This window comes from Mustela putorius, unplaced genomic scaffold (assembly GCF_011764305.1).
Source record: "Mustela putorius furo isolate JIRA1106 unplaced genomic scaffold, ASM1176430v1.1 tig00000224_pilon_pilon_pilon, whole genome shotgun sequence".
Classification (NCBI taxonomy): domain Eukaryota; kingdom Metazoa; phylum Chordata; class Mammalia; order Carnivora; family Mustelidae; genus Mustela; species Mustela putorius.
The window spans coordinates 28149675-28158970 of NW_025421321.1; the positions used below are offsets into that span (position 1 = coordinate 28149675).

The following is a 9296-nucleotide window of genomic DNA, read 5'->3' on the forward strand; positions in this document are numbered from 1 at the left end:
GGTATAATTTTTATGTTAATTAGTAAATGCCACATTAATGATGAATGATAAGCCTCATACTCAAACCCAAATATCAGAGGCTCAAACAAGTGTTTATTTTCTTGTTAATGGTCCCATGGGTTGGCTGAAACAGCACTACTTTAGGTCATGGGGAGTTTGATTCTAAGCTTCTGAGTAGATTCAGTTTTGTTCTAACAGTGTCTTCATTCTTCTTCAAAAAATAACTATTTATGACATACTTTTCTTTTAGGGAATAGTAAGAGCACCAGGACACCAGCAAGACAGACAGCATGTTTAAACTCTCTGTTCTTATCAAGTCTGCCAACATTTAATTAACCAGTGCAAGTTAGTCACATGGCTAATCCTAATGTCAGTTGGGTGGGGGTCATTTTCTATCTGTAGTTACATGGCATTTGTATCACAGCAGGATGGGAATCAAGAATTGAGAACAGTTCAGTCTAGCACACATGCCAACAAGAAAATATCAACTAGTATAAAGGCTGTTAAGAAAATAAAGCAGAGTCATGTTTAGAGAATGCCCAGAAAACTGTGAAGAATAGTTCTTGGAGATGACATTTACACTGAGGCTGAATGTCTTCCAGCCTGAGGCAATAGATGGTGTAAAGACCCGGATGCAGGGATGGGCCAAAGGTGATGGGGAAACTGAAATAAGACCATGGGGAGGATGGTAGGCGATGAAATCAACGAAGCAGGTAAAGGCCAGGTTATCTAGACCTCTGTTATAATTACTATTACATGCAATATCATTCTGGATATTTCAGAGGATTATTTACCAAATGCGGAAAAACAACTGTGAGTTTTCCTGGTTGTCATGATAACCCATGAGTTCAACCATTCTGGATGTTCTTATACAAATTGAATTGTATAATCACTTCCAAATAATTTGCCCTTTTGCTGGTTCTTTATAAGCTACAAAAGTGTCGGCCTCCTAAGTTTTTTCAGTCAGAATCCCTGAAGATACAAAGGATTCCTGGCCAGGGAGGGACCTGCTAAAACACTTAGAGAAAACGGAGGCCTCTGAACCTGCTTGGAATCTTAACAACTGCAGGTACTTATTCCCCCCTGAGCTTCTTAGCGCTAAATGGAGGTATAAAGGCATTGGAGTCTCCTTTTTCCCCTTACTCTCGCTCTTGGGAAAAACCTCTTATCCTGTTGCTCCCCAGAGGGTCTTCTAGATCTAAAATAACAACAACTTCGATTGCTGGGGACATCTCCTCCTGGGAAATTGACATGCTGGCACTCTGGATGGGGTGGTCATCTGGGATGTAAACCCTGGAGGTGTAGCCCATGCCCTTGAGAAGTTCCTGAGTGATCAGGGTAAAAAATGACCTTCAATGGGGGCATACTCACAACCACAGAGAGTGGGGTTAAGTGCCCAGTTGGTTATAAGTATCTCAGAATTTCACTAAATGAAACCTTGAATATGCTAAACTTTCAAATGCCCAAAATCACGAGGTCTTGAGTACTTTCTAGAAATGACCCGTTGGGTCTTTGTGCCGTGAGAAGACTTTTGTTAAAAATTGGTGTTTAATTACCATATTTTCTTTTGTCTTCGTCTTTCTATAGACTTGAGGAAAAGAGAACTATTCTCTTTTCAAATACATGAAAAAAAAGCAAATGAAAACCAGAGACAGGGAGAAACTACCGCTGTTCCTGGGTTATAATGACACCTCCACAGGTGTGCCCTTGACTTCCATTAAGAATGGCCAGCTAGGGCACCTGGGTGGCTCTGTGGGTTAAGCCGCTGCCTTCGGCTCAGGTCATGATCTCAGGGTCTTGGGATCGAGTCCCGCATCGTGCTCTTGCTCAGCAGGGAGCCTGCTTCTCTCTCTCTCTCTGCCTGCCTCTCTGACTACTTGTGATTTCTCTCTGTCAAATAAATAAATAAAATCTTTAAAAAAAAAAAAAAAAAAGAATGGCCAGCTAAACAGGTAAAATACACAGCTGTAAATTTTCACCACAGTATCTTTTAGCAAGAAAGGGGCCGTGTCTAGATGAATCACAATATGTTGGCTGGCGGAGCTCAGACACAATAACATGGTTTTTCAGGAGAAATAAACGCAACGGTGTTTATTTCACACACATTTGTTTGTCAGACTTCAGAGCACCGGGCAGAGATCAGTGAAGCCTCGCCACCTGTCCCATAGGTTGCACCTCATTTTCAGGTGGGTCTCTGAGGTCATTAGCACTGAGGCAGCCTGTCCTCTGTTCAGCTCCTGTGCTACAAGATAGGACAGGAATCCCGCCAGGAGGAGGACGTGGGTCCTGGCTCCTAAGCATCCCTGGTGGACTCCAGCTGCCAGCACCGCCCAAAGAAGAGAACATGCCGCCCGGCCTGAAGAAAGCTCCCAGCCCAGGAGAGAGGCAGGTTAAAAGCCTATAGGATGGTTCAATCAAAGGCATTGCCTTCCTCTGTCCTGCACCACTATTGTACGTTGGAACACATGCTGCTAGGAGACAAAGAGGACACACGTTTATTTTCAAGCGGAGGACTTCGGAACCACTTGGGAAGAATATTCTTGATTGAGAACCAAAACATTCCATGATGCTTAACAAACCTGCAAATTGAAAAATCAGCATCGGCCTGTGCAGCCAGGAGGCAGGAGAAGGACCTATACCCTGGAAAAAAAAATTCAAAATATTCCTTAAATGATATTTGTGTGTATTTGCAAAATTACCGCTTTCCGAATCAGAGTCTCAAGCTGTTTTCGTCTGAGAACATATGTTGTGCCGTGAGACAATATCTCATCTGCCGCCCATGACATACCCCACCGCATCGCGTAATGGACAGTCCCGTGAAGAAGGCTGCAGCTCAGCCAATGCCCCTGTAATAATATTTTAAAATAAATGATATGCATCATTAAATCACCGAGGATGACTAACTCAATTTTAGAAAACCCACAACTCCAGCAATCCTAGTTACAGCTCTGATTTGAATATTTTCACTTTCACCTGAGCAGCCAGTGGGAGCCAACCAAGCAGACTTGCGTCGAGGCTGTGCTCTCAAAGGAGCAGGAAGGAACCTGTGATGATGTAGTTACAGGAACGTCGGCTTCATGCCTCCCGTCCGCCTGGGCTTTTTAGACTTTTCCTGTCTCCCTTCTTGCCTTCTTATTTACATATCACAGGCATCCTCTTTGTAAAGTTATTTTAAATAATTTATTAGATTGATCTTTTTAAAATTCTACCCTGGCTAAATGTCATAAGGAGAGAGAGAGAGAGAGAAAAAAAAAAAAGTCTTCTAAACTTATTTAAAGGTTTCTACTGGAGTAGGCCAGTTACCTGCTTCACTGCTGATATTCTAAAAATACCTCCATGTCTGTACTATTATCCATTCTTCACGTCCAATTGCTCTGTTATGGTAATAGTCAGAAGCACACCATGCAGTAATTACTTACAGCTGACTGAAGAAAAGAATATTCAACTCCCCCACTGTTCCACTAGAAGGTCTTTATGCACTATTAACTCATTCCTGTTTATTAATACTCTACTGGTAATTCAGACTGCTGCCTCTCAGGTTTGTAATAGGAGGACTATTAAACAGCAATTACTGACCATATGGGTTGGCGAATATTTGTTGTTTTTTTTGGTGGGCATCCCCCCCCCCCCGACTTGTTTTTTAAGAAGCCATATTACAACATAGTAAAAGTAACATCACATCTGCATGAGATTAACAGGCTTGGCAATATTTCTCCCCTAGAAAATGTGAATTTATTCACAGATTATCATTACTGGCTTAGGAGACCGAGATCATGGGAGAAAAGAAAATGGGGGAAGATGATGCATGTGTGGAAAGAGCCCTCCTTTGGACCAGATCTTGGCTCTTATCTTCCCTGTCACTCCATAGGCTGTTTTCTCTTCCTGCCTTGGAGAGACACTGACCCACGCTCAGCTTCTGAAAAAAACAAGCTTATTTATGGAGGAACCCAAATACAATACCATTTTCCCTTTCGAGTTCCCCCCGAGCATTGGGAAGTAGCCGCAGTTAGTAAATGCATCCCCCAAAGAGCAGGTGACAGGACCCTGGGATAGGGCCCTGGGAGATGGTGAAAGTCCCCTCCTGGGAGAGGGATGGCATGAGTAATGGGTTCAAGTGGGGCAGGCAGGTGGTAAACGATGATTATGGTAATAATAATGTATGGCTCTCTCACAGGTAGTGAGCTCTAAGCACGTGGCATGCATTAAATGCATTGAAATGGAGATGCATCTTTGAGATAAATAAGAGACCAGGAGCTGATGTCCATGGAGGGACTGAGGGGTTGATATCTGGAGCAGGTCAGTCACTTGGGGGGCCACCTGTACAGAGGCCGTGGCAGAGACTGCATGTCTGGGCTCCCACACAGCCAGCTTTGGCTCAGGAGAGGGCCAGCCTCCTTAGTGCTCCTTGGGGCTTCTCTTCCACTTTTTCCACATTCCCAGAAGTATCGTTCTCTGTGTCCAAACCCATTCAGCCTGTCAACAAACAGGTCAAACCTCTACAAACCCTAGCGTGCCCCAATCTCACCATTTCTGTTCTGCCAAGCAAATCTGGTGTTCACCATTGGTAGGTGACTGTAGCTGGTTTAGCACTCTGCCTTTGTCACCTGCTGGTATTACTGGTGAGATGACTTTCTCTTAGACACACTCTAAATCCTTGAAGACAGAAGCCCTGTTCTTGAAACTTATAACTTTTCTTCTATTTATCCCTGTACTTCCTTTGGTAATGGACACCCATTTGGTGTTAAGCAGAGGTTGGAAGATTTCAATGGAAATATGTAAGGGAGATGTTTTTCTACTCTATGGAAAGGTAGGAGTTACAGTTTCTGTGTTAACTATGGAAAAGCAAACAAAAAAATAACAAAAATAAACAACAACAAAAACAAAATGACAAATATCAGCCCCAGAGCATAATAGTACCAAGCGAATGCATAACATATAATTGATGTTCAGTGAAATAAATTCAATTAAGCGTGTTAAATCTTCACAGTGGGTCTAAGCCCCAGGGAAAAAGCAAGAAATTTACCTCATCCATGACCTGATTTGAGCTAGAATCCCGGATTGTTTATGGACTGGAGGATCCTTGAGGGGAAGGGGTACTTCTCGAAGATTCTCTGTGGTGAGCTCCTTTAAACACTCAGCCTGATCCCAGGCCGGATCAAACCGACTTGGGATGATTTCAATAACACCCTAGCCTCCGCCTGCCCCTGATGTCTCATAGATAAAAGGAGCTTGTAGGCACCTTAGAGATTAGGTACTCCAGTGGATTTCCAAGGTAATTTTATTTTTATTCCAATTGTTTTTAATGCAGAATTTATTTTTTTCCCATTAAGCATTATGCAAGATACTGACACAGATGAAGACAGAACAGCTCTGGTTGCAGTCAGGTTGGGAGGTGTGGATGCCCAGTGTGATGATGCAACTGATAAAGCCACAGTGACCCTCCTAGGAGACCCTACTGCACCTCTGTGAAACCATCTGAACCCAGTATGAAAAGCATTTTTCTACCCCAGACCCCTTTGGATACAAATGTGTAGACTGAATGGCGGTTCATCTCAAATCCACACAGTTAGACAGCAGCAGAATTATCTCTGCAACCCAGTCTCTTGGCTAATTGGCCAAGTTGTTTGGTTTGGTTTTGTTTTTTCCCATGTATCACCTACCTGTGCTAGTGACCAGCAGGCCACTGTTAACAGGTACGTGTGGGACATGGGAGGACCAGTACATTGGGCCTCCTCCTAATGCAGAGCTCAGTCAAGTCTGAAGTCCGACGAGTCATGGTGAGTTGGATGGAGTAAGCAGAAGCCCTTGACGATCCTAAGTGCCACACACGCATGGGGTAGGGGTGGTGCATTCCCTCTTGGCCACCCCTGCACTCCATGGTTGAGTCTCAGCTCTAGATTCAGCTTGTCTGGGTGTCTCACGCGTGTCTGAGCCTGGATCACATGCGTGTACCCATCTCAGTCCAGCCCCAGTTGAGTGGAACTGCTACAGAGACTTGCTCAGCGTGCTGGAAATTCTTCATCTCCTGCTCATAGCACAGTAGATGTTATGCTGTCATCTTTTATAGTGTTTAAGCATGGGGTAGGGTGGGAATGTCCAGACTGCACACTGTCGTTTCATTCTTTACTGATGGAGGCACCAAGATGTAGGAAACAATACGACTTGGGGACTTGGGAGATCTGGATTCCAGACCAGATTTTTTACCAGTTAGCTATGTGTTTTGGGGACATAGAATTTAACCTCTCTGTACCCCATGTCCTCATCTCCAAAATAATGGCCTCTGGCCCAGATTTGCTTCTAAAATATCTTTGGCTTTACTGGGCCATCAAAAAAAGTATAATGGTCTCTATATAGTAACTCTGAGTTAAATTGTATTAATTATATTAAAACCAATGATTATAAATAGTCACATTATGAATAAAATGCTCATATATGCCAAGAATTTTAAATTAGGCTGCATGACAAAAACATTTATTTCTGATATCAGTGAAAACTCGAGATTAGTCAGTAAAGATGGTATTAAGCCTTGTAAATATCATCCAACTGTGACTTGGAGCTGTGGAACTCTCCCCATGGGCGAGAACATCTGGGCAGTCTGTTGGCTTCATTGCAGGCTTTCACTTGTTCAGTACGGTCTTACTTTGTTCTTACCATGTCTCATGGCAATAAACATATATTAAGTTGATGTGATTGATTCATTCAGTAAGTGTTATTCGATGCATCCTTAAGGAGGAACCTGCTACATATGTAACACTGTCTTTATTGTTAATAATAATAATAATAACAAATAACAATAATAAGAGTGAAAAGGTAAGACCCCGATGGTGAAGGGCTAATACTCTCATCCAGGAGGGAAAATGTATATGGTAAAAAGATAAATAACTGCACATGACAGTGATAATAAGAATCCAAGAGAAGTATAAAGGCTACAAGGGCTGGGAGTGTGGGGGGGTGGTTACATGACTAGTGTGGGCCCGAAGGGTCCCAGCAGGCCGCTGGCTGTTCCTTGACATGTGATAATATTAGCACAGGTGGAGAGGATGAGGGAGGTCACTTGGGTAAGGGAAGAATATGTGCAAAATCAGTGAATTGGATAAGATTAAGACGTGTGTGAATTTAGTAATGATCCAGGTCCATCTGGAGAAAGGGTTTCTGTAAGAGACTAGTGGGAGCAGTGAGTGCAGAGTCTTCCATTTTGAAGAAGTATGGAAAGTCAGGTGCAGGATTTTGGCCATTATCTCACAGGCAGAGAGATTTTTCTTTTTTTTTTCTTTTTCTTTTTCTTTTTTAAGGTGTTTTGATTAATGGAAAAGTTTTTATTAGTGAAATCACAGTAAGAGTCCTAAGGACCAACGTGGAAAGAAAAAGGGAGACTGCAGACAATCACTGGGGGAGCAGGTGAGATGAGAGACATGTGACAATGTCAGAGAACACGACAGGCAGCAGAGCTTGGAGGGCCCACGATGGAGGCAGAGACCAGAGAGAGCCTCCATTTCGGGGTTCGGGTCCTCTTGCCCTAGATTCTATAGGCCAGAAGGTAGTGTGAGGTACAAAAGGAGATGTCTAGAGGAGGATACTGGAGGAAGAGAAGAATAAAAGGAAGAAATGGAGAGAAGATAGATGGAGACAGAGAATCAGACAACAGTGAGGGATGAGAGGAACAAAGAGCACATGGCCAATGAGGTGGAAGACAAAGGAGATTAATCAAAATTATTATGTGGCAGGTTGGAGTTCAACTCACAGACTCAGGTGTGCAAGTAAATATAGCCAATTTTATGTGAATTTTCCTCCTTCTATTTCAAGGCCCTGTTTTGCAGGAGGCAGTCATGTCAACCCAGTCTCTCCAACTTCCTCCCATCAGATCCCTGTGGTGGTCTCTCATTTCCAGCGCCTTCCATAGTACCAAGATGATGGAGGTGGCCAGAAGGGGTGGGGCATCTGCCATTGGTTGCCATCTGTCTGCTGGGCAAGTGTCAATACTGCCACAGTCACCGTACCACACAGATCAGCTCTGAGGCAAGCTGCATTCAGGGCCTCCCTGCTGCCATGCTCTCCTCCTCTGCTACAGAATCATGGTGCTTGTGCCATGCTGGGGGTGGGGAGGTTCACCAGCCCATAAGCCGGGAAGGACCATGCAGTACTGTCTTCTTAGCAAAGTTGCTATATCCCTGACTGGGTCTTCCTTGCTTTCAGAAAACAAAGGTATCTGAGGTTCTGTTCCCCTGGCTTCTCCCCACCCCCAGAGACCCAACCCCATAGTAGGACCGACCTGTTACTAGATCTTTCTCCCTTCTACTCCAACTTCCCTCCTCACCCGCCCCCACAAATCCAGACAAGTGTCTTTACTATTGAGGACATCCCATCTATGATGAGGCTCAAACATTTATAGGCAAGAATAATGACATAGACAGTTATGTGACTTTACTTAAGGTCACACATCTTATTAGTGAAAAAAAACAAGAGTAAAAATGAAAATATACCAGCTTGACTACCTTTTTCTTTTCCTTCATCCCTCCCTTCTCTCCTTTGCTCTCTGTTTTTCTCCTTCTTTCTTTCTTTATTGATTTCTTTCTCTTCTTTCCTCCTGACCTCCAAGAGGACTTATTACATGCCAGGTATTACTGGGTATGGGTACTGGGTATATGACACTGAACAAAGGGAACATACTGCTTTCATGAACTGCCATTCTAGTAGAGGAGATGGACATTGAACATGTATATACACAGACTCACAACTTAAGTCGTGGTCAGTTCTCTGCTCACTTTGGCAGCACATATACTAAAATTGGAATGCTACAGAGGTAAGCATGGCCCCTGTGCAAGGATGACAGGCAAATTCATGAAGTAGTCCACATTTTTTAGAGAACTAATGGTTACCAGAAGGGTGGTGGGCAGGGGGATGGATTGAAAAGGCAATAGGAGTTAAGGAGTGGACTTGTGGTGCGCACCAGGTGATGTACGAAAGTGTTGAATCATATGTTGTACACCTGAAACTAATATAGCACTGTATATTAACTAACTGAAATTTAAATAGAAACTTAAGTAAGTTGTGATCAGTACTGTGGGTTCTATGAGAAATCTCTATGGAGGACTTATTTTAGGTTAGGTAATCAAGGAAGATCTCTCAGGGAAGACACATTTGAGCTGAGAACTCGAAGACAGCAGTGGGAGCACTGCAGGTAGGATGGCGTAGACCAAGACCGGATATGTCCATGGAACTCAAAAACACTTGTGTGACATAAATACTTCAAAAGGGGAAATGGAACAGGATGTGCTTGTGGAAAGAGACAAGATCAA

The 9296-nt window shown here is 43.4% G+C and overlaps 1 non-coding gene across 1 annotated transcript; it reads left to right on the forward strand.

Annotated features, from left to right (window-relative positions):
• The first annotated feature begins 8754 nt into the window (after positions 1-8754).
• LOC123391422 lies at positions 8755-8858 on the forward strand. Its single transcript, XR_006606105.1, has one exon. It is a non-coding gene; the product is annotated as a U6 spliceosomal RNA (small nuclear RNA).
• Positions 8859-9296: the final 438 nt, after the last annotated feature.